We start from the raw sequence: 13087 nt of genomic DNA on the forward strand, positions 1-13087 counted from the left end.
ATCAATCCACAGAAGTGGTTGAATTGGACAAGATCTGCATGCCACAAGCCAATCAAAATTCTAACATGAATTTAGAAGATTCTTGGCACTCAATTGCTGCTGAAAAGGGAAGAGTCACACTTCCTTGGGGATATTGCCACTGCTGGTAGGCTGCTGGTGTCCCAGTGGATGGCCAGATACACCCGTGCATCTCAGTGACACTAACTGGACACAGGACAGTATTAATAACAAAATATAAATATAAAGAGGTCATGAAGCTGGGAGGGAGATGGAGTTGGGGGCAGTAGGGGGTTTGGGGTAAGCAGTAGTAGATGGATTTGATCAATATACATCGTATAAATATACAGAACTTCAAAGAATAAAAATGTTATTTAAAAAAGAAATCCGGACAATCAGTGGTCATCAGTGAGAGAGTGAATTAAGAATCTACATCATGCAAAGCAACACTATACACCCTTTAGCTCAAACGCGCAGGTTACACAGAGCACTTCCCTTCAAATCACAACAACCTTCTCCTCAAATTCATCCATTTACCGTTTTTTTTTCTTCCACAGGAATTTCTGGATAATTAGCATTTTATAAATTAGGTATTCCAAAATGAACTCACTCAAAAAGCCCAATACACATAAAATGAATGACTTCATTGTATTTAATGGATTACACATCACTGTAAACTTTCACATGCCTACACAATTTTTGAAAGATTCATTAAAAATAAGTTTTTCATTGTAGTGAGAGTGCAGTTAGATCATATTTTAAGTGGGGAAGGTTTAATTTTCATTTCATATCCTTCTGTCCCATTTATATTTTTAATCATGAATATGGATAATGTATAATATATATATTCATATATAGAGAGAGGGGGAGAACAGATTAAAATGGAATAGAATTTCTGTAGATCAAAATACAAATCCCTAAGCAGAAACAGTAGTAAAACAGAATCAATGCTTTAATAAATATTTCATCCATTATGGCCAGCCAGAGTTTATCTCAAGTATGGAACAGGGGTTTAATATTTGAGAAGGCATTAACAAAATGCATTACATCATTAGACTAAGGAAGAAATATTATATAATCATTTTATTGAATGCTGAAGGGCATTTAGCAAAAAAAGAGAAAAACTCAATACAGAGAAAAAAGCTATAAATAATATTTTAATGGATAAACAATAGGCATAAAAATCATAATTGAAACTATAGAGGTATTTCAGTTTTTAAAAAATTCTACATTTTTAACTTTTTCTATGTCTGCATAGAAAAAAAATTGTGTTTCAAAATCTAAGAAAATTCTGCAGAAGTGTGGCTAGAGAAAACAGACTCCGAGGAGCATGCTCTAGTGCTCTGAATGTGGAATGTCCTCCATATGTCCAGGTGTTTAAACCCTTGGCTACCTTTAGAAATGTTGTGAAAGCTTTAGGAGGTACAATCTTGATAGAAGAAGTAGGTCACAGAGGGTAGGCTGTGCTTCCTGTTCACTCTCTGGACCAATGTGATCAGCCACCTCACATTCCTGCCACCATGCCTTTCCCACTGAGACTGACTGTGTCTCATCAAACTGTAAGCCAAAGTAAATGCTCCCTCTTTTCAGTTACTTCTTGTCGGGTTTGTGCTCACAACTACAAAAAAGTAATTCAGCCACATGTTCAGTGCAAACTAATGGGCTGGACTCAGCCCCAACTGAGTAGCATAGAAGAGAGAGAACTCCACCGACAAGTTTGAGAATACTTAAATCCCTTGCAAGTACAATACTAAGCCCCTTGAAGAATTTGCTTTCTGTCAGCATTCTATATCAAGCCATTGCTGGGCATTTGCTCCTTGATCAAAGCCTGGGGGAGGCACAAAGCTTTCGAATCAAGAAAGGACAAGAAGGCATGAAGACACAAAGGCTATCAGGAGGGCATCAGCTCCGGAGGTGTGGTAATGTCTGAACAATACTGACTTTGGGAGACTGCTTACAGTACAAGATTTTGAATGGACATGGAGAACCGCTGCTAGACCTTAGGATGAGGTTCAAAGCTATTTTAAATATTAATCTAAGTACAGAAAGACAGAGGAGTGGTATTGTCAGTTCAAGAGAACAGCAGCTTCTCCGGGAGATGGCTGCATGGCAGGAAGCTGCCTTGAGAGAAGCAAGGGTTCTGTTAGGAAGAGGGCCACAGTAGCTCAGGGTGCTTGTAAAGACATTGGGCCATTTGTTCCCAATAAGACAGAGAAGATAAAGACCCAACTTTCAGATTCAAGTGTGCTGGAGGCTTTTCAAACACTGAATAGGAATTTTCAAAACAAGAAGTTTAACTGGAAGAAGATATTCAACTAGTCTACACCTGACATGTGGGCACCACAACCGCCTAGCTTGACCTTGTGCTAAATACTAAGCAGCAAATAGAAATCTTTAACTGAGGTCTAGGGATCCCCCAATTTGGTCCATATCACAGATTGTAGGAATCTGACAATGGATATCTATCTAGCACTTTCTACATACAAGGCACCATGTAGGAGATAATAGGGATGATTAAGAATTACTTCTGCTTTGAGAAATATTAAACACATAGTTAAAATCTCTGCATTTAGAGGCTGGGGACAGGAAAGTTATGAGTTTGAGGCTACTAGTCAATTCTGAGCTAGTCTGAACTATCAGCAAGACTGTCTGTGGTGGATTCTAGGAATCTGTGTTACAAAGGAGTTTCTAGTTGATGCTCAAGCAGCTAGATGAAAGATCCCAGCATGGGGTCTACTGACCTATGGGAGATAGTCAAACACAGATGCTGTGAAAACTCAGCACAAAAATTCTTGTTTGTGGAGAGTAAAATCAGAATGTGAATAGCATTTTGAAAAGTTTCCAAACTTAAAGTCCATCATATCCTTTCCTCCAAACTACATGAGTTTACTGTACTTTTTGTAATGATCATATTGGAATGTTCCCCTTACAAAACCAGTTTCTGTGGTACAGGAGTCACAGCATAACATGAGTCTCTGGTCACTGCACAGGTAGGCCACTCTAGACCACAGAAAGTGTCCTTTGCCTTAAGCTTTATTGGGAAAAATAACTTCATGATAGCAATAATTCTACTTCACAACACAGTTTGCAAATACTTCTACAGATGTTTCTCTAGAAGACCACTGAGAAAAATATGTCTAAAATGCTAAACATCTTATGATGCTTAAAACAGGCTCATACACACTTAGCAGGGAATTATGTCACTCAGAATGTTAACAGTGCTGAGGTTGAAAGAGCAGGATGTTAACTCCAATCTACTATGGCAGACTTTACAGAGATTTGACGCTGGCAGATAAAGTCTTCAGTTTGGCAAAAACAAACAAACACAAAAAACAAGTCCCATTCACTTGGCTGAATACACATCAAGTTAAATGCATGGTTCATGTCAATTCCTCTGGGCCAAAGTCATCATTAAGCTAACAATATAGTTAAAATATTTGGAGTTACTGAAGATTGTGAAGTAGTTAAAATACCCACAATTCATCTTTAGAAATGTCTGAACTTGTAAGTACTATTTAGAACAAGTTTAATTTATTAATTTTTATGGTCATGTGCTCTGTTTGTATGAGTTTTGATATCCTTAAACTTTTACTTTTGATCTTTTGCGTAGCAGCAGATACTCATTATTTGTCATAAGCTGGAACAAATGAGAGTTTTCTAATTTCTGACCTTACTCAGCTAAAACGTGACAGTGTGAAAGTTTGCCAAATGTTTTGCATGGAGGTCAGAAGCTCCTTCTTCCATCAACTACAGAGATTGCTGAAGTAGGATCCAATAATAACAACAAAAAGACATGTTTTTGCAGTCCTGTTTAATTTTATTTTGCATGTTAACTATCTTTAGAAAATTGGAAAGATTCCCACAAAACAGCTTCCATGCCTGCTTACTTAACACAAGCAATAATCTGGGGTTAGACCTTTGAAATTAGACAATTGCTATCCTTCGAAAGTGTGAGATACTCTTCTCATTCCTGTAACAAAATACTTAACAAGAACCAAGTTAAGGCAGAAAATATTTATTTTGGCTCATTAGTCAGAAGTTGGAGCCCATTATGGCTAGGAACGTGTAGCAGCAGGAGACGCTTGCAAATGTGGAGGTCCTGCAATCTTTTGAAAATGTGGGTAGAGCAGGAAACAGGGAAGGATGGAGCTGGTACTCAACTGTCTTTCTTGTTCATTTTTTTTTCAAGATCCCAGCCCATGGGGTGATGCCACCTACTTCCAGGATGAGTCAGCCCTGCTCAGTAAAACCTCTCTGGAATGCATCCTCCAGACACACCCAGAAGTATGTCTCCTAGGTAACTTCAAATCCAGTCAGGTTGATGATGAAGATGAACCATAAGCAGCATAATCTAACCTATCTTAATCACTAGAAAAACTAGACCCATCTTTCTAGAATAGGACAGCAAATGGAGGTCTAGATTGCCTCCAGAGCATGGTGATATATCATATTCCAAGTAATCTTAGACTCAGGCACGTACATCCCAGGTGCTCTTACTTATACACAACCTGTGTCTTTTGTTTGCTGTCAGTAGGGTCTGAGAAACCTCTAAACTGGGGATTCCTCCAACACAAACTTTACTCCCAGCAGTTCAGTATCCTCCTTACACATAGTGGAGAGAAGATGACTGGTGAGCATGTTTTCACAAAGCATCTCTAAGAGTGTGCTTACTTGTTAAGTACTGAGAATGTTTATGTGTGTTTGGGTAGCTCCTTCTCTCCAACAGTCTTCACTCCATAGTTTCATCTTTGTTTGACAATGGAGTTAGGTAACACCAGGCATATTGTCTAGATGGCGAGCATCTCTACTAAATGGTCCTACAGCGTTTTCTCTGTGTGGTGCCCTTAGGGTCATGGGGGACCTGAGAATGGTTTCTACTAACCTCTGACCCTCTGTCCACATTGTGTCTGAGAGCCTTCCTGTGGTCTTGAAACCTCAAGGGAGGGCTGAGATATTTATTCAAACTTCTCCACTTTGGTAAGTCAGGAATTCCCCATCCCATCTCTCCCCCTGACCGTGCCAACTGCATAACTGACCTGCATTGCTACCATCTTGCCCATTTCATTTTGTCCCCAGAGACATGATTTATGAATTATCACACTTGTGGTAGGTCAATCCACAAAGTCCTCTAATGCTCTTTAAATAGCATGAAGTACTATTTTTAGACAATGCTCTTCATTGTGATTTTTTTTAAAAAGTCCACCTATCACACTTGGTATCAAACTAGAACACTTACAATTTGACAAACAATTTTGGCTGTAGGAGCAGATGATGACTGTACAGGAAAGACTCAAAGCACCTAAGTTCCAGCAGGTGGCAGATCTGAATAGGTCAGAACACCTGAAAGTCCTTCTGCTTCCAGTCTACTGTGTTTCAAACCCTGGGATGACAGACTGTGCAATGACTCACTTGCTTTTCTATGACAGAATATTGTAGTCCATCTACTTATAGTTTGTTTTATTCTGCCCTGAAATATGAACACAAGGGCTGGGAATGTTTCTTGTGCATTTGCTCAAGACCTTGAACAGTGCATGGCACATGGAAAGCATTTGATTGATGGAAGGACTACATGAATAAACACTAGTTTTCAACCTGATTTATGTGGCCCATACACTGTGCTTTGTTCTGCCTCTCATATTGATTTTACATTAAGGAACTACCATGAGAAATGTCCAATTAGAACATTATGACAATTCTGCTAATGGTGTTCTTAGGAAGATGCAGGCATGTGTCCTCAAAGGACTGAACAGAAAAACAGCAGAGAATTAGGACTGTAATAAGACAGAAACCCCTACCTACCATGGTAACGTAATATTTATGCAAGAATACCAAAGAACCTTCCAGAGTTTCCAGAACCTTCTCATTTAAAAAGACCAAATGAAGAGGGTCCAACAAGTATCTCGAGACTTCTCAGAAACTGCTTGGGTTCCTTGATAATGGAGAAGGGAGGCATCAGAGAAGGGTTTAATCCAAACTACTGAACTTTAAAACACGAGTGTGAATGCTAAGCAACTCATAGAAAAATAAAAATAAAGTACATGACAAATGCCATGAGTTCTAGCAATGGAGAGTAATAGTTGTGCCTTCCAACAGAGCCATGGAACGTCACAGGATTATTAAAACTAACAAGTGAGGGCTCATTCTGCCCAACAGGATAAACAGTGCTTCCAGTGCCTTGGAGACTCACATGAAGCAGTGGGGCTTCAGAAGACAGAGAACACACACACACACACACACACACACACACACACACACAGAGACTAACCTTTCTGCTTTCCTCTTTCTCTCCATTTTCAGTCTCTTCCTTTCTTCCTTTCTCCCTCTGCTTTATAACCTCATTCTCATTAACATGTGAGAAAAAATTACCAACAGTGAAGAAATCAGCATCAAATTGACATATGCTGAGCAAAACTTTAAAGTGTTCTTTCTCCTTTTATTTTTATTTATCATCATCAATTTTGTGTGTATAATGTGTACTTACGTGGGCATGCATGCCTCAGCACATGTGTGGAGGTTAGAAGGTGAGTTTGTGAAATTGGTTCTCTTAGTCCACCTTTACATGGGTTCCAGAGAGAAAACTCAGGTCTTCAGACCTGCACAGCAAGCATTTTAACCAACTAAGGTGGCTCAGCAGTCCTCTTTCTCATTTTAAGTAGTAGAACATTTTTTTAAAGATGCATTTTATTTTTATTATATGATTGTGTATCGGGGGAGGTTATGAGCACATGCATGTTGGTGTTCATAGATGCTGGAGGTGTTGTGTGTTCTGGAGCTGGATTTACAGGCTCTTATGAACCACCATGTGGGTGCTACAAACTAAACTAATGTCTTCTGCAAGAGTGGTAAGTGTTTTTAACTGCTGAACCATCTCTCCAGCCCCACGGAATATCCTTTAAAGCAAAGTTACATAACTGGAAACCAAACTGCTTCAAGTTATGCTAGTCTAAGGCCCTGTAGGAGACTGATTTTATCAGTGGCACAATAAATAGTCATCTGACATTATTTCACTTTGTAATATGACTTGCTAGACCTTCCCATGAAGAAGGGGAGTCTATTTCCTTATTCCATTAATTTAGACAGGCCTTTCATCAAAAGCTCAAGACAGGAGTAACAGTGCTCAGATCAGAGACTCAAAGAAAATGCACATAAGAATTTCCACCACTGTCAAATAATAAGCCTGGTTAGCTCAATGAATATGAGAAATTATGTGAAGGATACCCACAGTGTCTTAGCTAAATTCCAGGTCAGTGGTAAGTGAATGTCCAGCCAACTTCTGAAATGAGTAATGGATCCCAGTCAGTATTGATGGTGTGCAGATTTTGTGACTCAAAATAAAGCAAAACAAAACAAAACAAAATTTTCTCCAATCTTATGATTGAAAGTGTCCTTTCCCTTCAGGCTCAGGGAACCATGGGGAGGAGGAGGCAGAAAACTTGTAAGAGCCAAAGGGGATGGAGGACACCAAGGAAAGGGCCTGCTAAACAAAAAAGGGGATGGAGGACACCAAGGAAAGGGCCTGCTAAACAAAGCAGGACCAGCCGATGCACATATAAACTCACAGAGACTGTGGTAGTATGCATAGAGCTAACACCAATTAAGCCAGATGGGACCCAGCACCGAGAGGGGAAGTAGACATAAGCCCCTGTTCATAACCCAGAAGCTACCCGTGATTGATAACTGATTGCAAATGAAAAATTAGTTTTCTCTAGCAGAATCTCACTGGACATACAAAATCCTCTTAAGGCCAGGCCCCACACCCAGCCAACAGATGACCAACACAACATGAACTCAAAGGTATACATGGAGGTTCTTTGTCTCATAATGCTTTGTCAAGCTTTGCTCTTTCACCTTACCAGTCCTTTTCATATATGTTATGATTTGCAAATTTGTTTCCTTATGGGATTTCTGTGCATGCAAACTTGTGTCTCTGCATCTCTATATGTTTCTTTTCCTTTTTCTTTGGCTCCTTTTCTTCTATTTGTCTTTATCTTTTATTATTATTATTTTCTAGATGCTGTTTGTATTCTAGTGAGAAAGAAAAAAAGGATGTGGATTTGGGTGAGTGGGAAAGAGGGGAGGATCTGTGAGGAGGTGGAGGAAGGGAAACAATAATTAGAATATATTGCATGAAAAAATCTATTTTTAAGTTAAAATTTTTTAAAACACTTATGAAAGATATTAAAGACACACATAAAAATTCAAAAGACTCCCCAAATCTTGAATTAGAATTTGCATTATCAATATCTCTCTGCCATTCACAGTGAGAACTAGGGATTCGAGGCATCCCATTACATTAGGGAGAAATAAAGTCTGAGTAGAGAAGACCTCAAGCAGTCTACACCATCTTGATTAAAAAGAACAAGCTTGGGTCTTGAGAGATGACACAAGCTAGAAGGCAGGAAGGAAAGAAAGAAGAAGGCTTATTGCACATGCATAGAATCTGAGTTTGAATCAGATAACAGACCCTGGCACAGCCGTGTGCATTCCCATAATCCCGATGATGTAGAGACCTGGAACAGGAAGGAAGATCACTGGGACTTGTTGGCTTCTAGACTAACTTCAGTTTCAGTAAAAGACTCTGTTTTAGGGAGTAATAGAACAGATAGAGAGTGATAGAGCAGGGAACATGATGTTTTCCTCTGTCCTGTAATCTCATGTATATAGCCACATACACCTGCAACCATGAGTCATGAATACATACCACACACACACACACACACACACACACACACACACACACACACACAGCAAAAGTAAAAGAAAAGGCAAAATTTGGAGCTTGACAATACCTGAATTATGATATACACAGGATAGCAACAACAATAACTACAACAATGTATTGACGTAAAAACAAATATATAGTAAAAAAAAAAAAAACAGAAGAGATGCCATGAATAAATCCACATATCTTCAGTCAACTATGCTCAGAAAATGACTGTATATGAAACAGAATCTTTAAAAAAAATGTGGGTAAAACTAAATGCCCCAAATCTTGAAAAAGATATGAACATTTAGATACAAATGGCATATAGAACTACAAACAGACAGGACAAGAACAGAATTCACAACACATTACAACAAAAATGCCAGCAATATAGGACAAAGAGATAATATTGAAAGCTGTGAAAGAGAAATAAGAATTCATTCATAAAGGCAAATCCATTAGAATAACAGCAAATTTCTCACCAGAAACTCTAAAGGGCAGGAAGTATTTAGAACAATGAAAGAAAATAACTGACATTCCTTATAGCTGTACTCAAAGAGTTATCCCTCAGAAAACAAGGAAAAATATCTTGTAAAATCACCATCACCTAAAACATCCATGACCATCAAGCTAACACTATGGAACATACACAAGAAAGCACAATACAAGGAAGTGGGGGAGGACTGGCATTAATGCTCTTACCTAGATGTGAACCTTATAAACTATAGTTAACATATATTAGTTCAAATAAAGGACTTGAAGATGAAGAGGCATCTCAGTTGGTAAAATGCTTGCCACATATGCATGAGAACCAGGGGTGGATGCTCAACATCCACGAAGAAAGCCTCATGCAAAGGAACACACCTGTAATCCCAGTGCTGGGGAGGCCCAGGCAGGAGGATTCCGGGACTTAATGGCCAGCTGGTCTAGTTAAATTGCGATAACCAGGTTCAGTAAGAAACTGTCTCTAAAACAAGGTAGAAATCGATTGAAGAAGATAAAACATCTTGACCTCTGACCTCTACTTATGCATACACACACACACATACACACACACACACACACACACACACACACACACACACACATCTCTACACACACAATACAGTACAATAAAAATAACGCTCTATCAGGCAAGCATCTTTGTTACTCATTGCAAGAAGTGTGACTGAAGCAAAGCTATACTAATGCTGTTCAAGAGAACAGAAGTCCTTAGAGAGTAGGCACATATCTATGGGCACATTCATATCTACATTCTTTTTGTGTTGGAAATAGTTTCCAGTATTCCCTGTTGGCTACAGATTAGAATTTCTATACAGGAAAATCAACAAAAATAGAATATCTGAACACTAACAGACAGACTACTTTATTCAACAACAGAACAAATACTTCTTTCAATTGTGTTGGGGACAATGACAAAAAGTACATATTCACAGCATTTTTTCTTTTCTTTTCTTTTTCTTTTTTTGCTTTTTCAAGACAGGGAGGGTTTCTTTGTGTAGTTTTGGCGCCTGTCCTGGATCTCCCTCTGTAGACTAGGCTGGACTCAAACTCATAGAGATCTGCCTGGCTCTGCCTCCCCAGTACTGGGATTAAAGGTGTGTACCATCACCACGTGGCTCATAATCAACATTTTTAAAAAAAATTATTTTATCTGCATCAGTTTTTTGCCATGGGTTTTGGATCCTCTGGAAATGGCATTGCAGATAGTTTCAAACTGCCATGTGGGTGCTGGGAACTGAGTACAAGTCCTCTGGAAGAGAAGTCAGTGCTTTTAACCACTGAGTCTTCTCTCCAGCCTCCATATTCATACCATTTTTAAAAGGCTTAAGAGTCAGTATCATACACAGCATGTTTTCTGGCCATAACATAGTGAAATTAGTAATCAGTAATACTGGAAAACCTCTGAAAACACAAAAATTAGACAGCTCACTTCTAAAGAACCCGTGACTCGGAGGATGCCTGAAAATGCTTTAGAGCTGGATAAAAGTGAAAACATGACAATAACTTTTAGAAAGAAGTAAAAACAGTACTGAGGGGGAACGCTGTAGCACTCGGTGCTCACGTACAGTGAGGGGAGCTCCGGAATCTAAGTTCAATTACCAACATCCAACTCAAGAACAAAAAATTAGAAAGGCGTGGACAGACGATGCAGTAGTTAAGAGTATTTGCTGGTCTTCCAGAGGACCTGAGTTCAGTTCTCTGAACCTATATTGGAGGCTTGAAACAGCTTTTAACTCCAGCTCCGATGGATTGGGTGCCCTCTTCTAGCCTCTGAAGGCACCCATCCACATGTGGCATTCACTCACACAGACCAATACACATAAATTAAAATTAAAATCAATCTTTTAAGAAATTAGAACAGGGTAACATAACATAGGCGCCCAAAAAAGGGCAATAGAAAGAATTGTGATATCATAAAGTCCATTCTTTGTGAAAAATAAAACATTAAATCAGAGGATATAATACTATACATAGGTGATTCCCCACAATGCCATCAGATAACTTCTAGAGATCAACATTTTCACAATAGAGGCAGGATACAAGTTCAACTCACAAAAGTCAGTGTCCTGTCTATTAACCAACAGCAAGGAAGAAAAAGGCCATGGAAAGAGTCCAATTCACAACAGCCTCAAAGGAAAAAAACATCTAAAGGTAAACATAGTAAAGAAAGTGAAAGACCTCCACATAAGAAACTCAAGACTCTAAAAAGTAAAGAGCTCTCCTGGGCTCATGGATTGGTGGAATTCATGTGAAAATGAACACCCTACCAAAATGTACAGATTTAATGCAATCCCAATCAAATTTCATAAATAAACTTTTAGGACTGACAGAAATGAGAAGAGCACAGTTACGATCATGGATATTAGGGGCGGAGCAGTTGGTGTGATTTCACACCTGCAGGATGAAGGAGAAGTTACAAACAACCTCTGCTCATAAATTCAGCAATTAGAAGAAATGGCAAAATTGCTCAAAAATCACAGTCTATCAAAATTCAGCCAATATGAAATGCACAATCTGAATAGGTCTAAAGCCATAGAAGAACTTGAGTTTGTAATTCAAACCTCTTCAACAGATGAACTCTCCAGACTCAGAAGATTTCACTAGAAGATTTGACCAAATAGTTGTAGAAGAATTTACAGAAATTGTTGTTCATTATCTCTTCCAGAAAGCAGATGAAAAGAGAACAGTTATCAATCATATTATGAGGCTTGTGTTATTAGATTCTAAAGCCAGAAAAAAAAATGAGAGGTGTGAGTGAGCTGGAGATGAGTGAGGGGCTGCTTACTAATACCTCTCATGAGCACATATAAAATTCTCCAACAGAGTCCTTTTTAAGTTTTTATTTATTTATTTTTTATGTGTATAGTTGTTTTTGCATGCACGCATGCTTTGCCTGGTACCTATGGAGGCTGGATCCCTGGGGGCTAGAGCTATAGATGACTGTGAACTGCTATGTAGGTGTTAGGAATGGGACAGAGGTCCTCTTGAGATGCTCTGAAGAGGATGTGCCACCTCTCCAGACCCTCCCACAGAACATTATTAACCAGATTCAACCATGTTTGTCCCTAGTCTGCATTAAGAACAGAACAGCTGCCAAGCTACAGGAACTGTCACTTCCTTTATGTCTATCTTAGCTGCAAAGAGCTACCTGGCCCAGTGTTAACCTCTGGAGGAACCATGTTTGACAAAGGAGAGCTGTTAGGGTGTATGTCAGGCCATACAACAATTTGCTGAGGCTTCAACTGTGAGAACCAGAGGTGAGAAGCTGTCAGTCAAGCAGGAAGGCCCTCCAAAATCAACCTCATCTGGGTTTGGGTCCAAGTTTTCCTCACAGTATGCTGCTACAGGACTCCATCCTCAAGAGTCTACTGTTTCCAGCTGAACCCTTTGTCATGTGAAATCTAGGGATCTATACAGAAATGTCTATTCATCCCAGCAGACCGCGAGACAGGTCCCATCCAAGCCTAGATCGCTGACCCATGGCTTACTAGGGTTACCACAGGAGACTCAAGGGCACCCTGCCCTAGCTTGGGTGTTGGCTCACGAAAGTTGCACTCTGGGTGGAAAGGAACCCCTTTTTATTTAAGACAGCAGTCACTAAGAGACTTACAGTGCCTCCCTAAGCAGCGGTCCTCTCTGCTGCTGCTCCTGAGAACGAACATGTCACGGGTCACAGGTGGAGGCAGGCAGAGTATTCTTTTCCTTGTCCTTCCCCAGGCATCTTCATTTTTATCTTTTGTTTTATTTTTCCCAACATAATACTTTTATTGGCTATTTGGGAATTCCACATCATGCACCCTGATCACACTCATGTCTAGGTCCTCCCATGTCCTTGACACTGTCAGTTCACTTTGGGGAAACCACCAGTTTTTCTATTTATTT

The 13087-nt window shown here is 39.4% G+C and overlaps 1 protein-coding gene across 1 annotated transcript in view; it reads right to left on the reverse strand.

Moving 5' to 3' along the window:
- The window catches only part of Rbms3 (RNA binding motif single stranded interacting protein 3), a 1348289-nt gene that overhangs the window by 1142672 nt on the left and 192530 nt on the right, over positions 1-13087 (reverse strand). The gene's annotated exons all lie outside the window — the stretch shown is intronic.

This window comes from Onychomys torridus, chromosome 7 (assembly GCF_903995425.1).
Source record: "Onychomys torridus chromosome 7, mOncTor1.1, whole genome shotgun sequence".
Taxonomy (NCBI): Eukaryota; Metazoa; Chordata; class Mammalia; order Rodentia; family Cricetidae; genus Onychomys; species Onychomys torridus.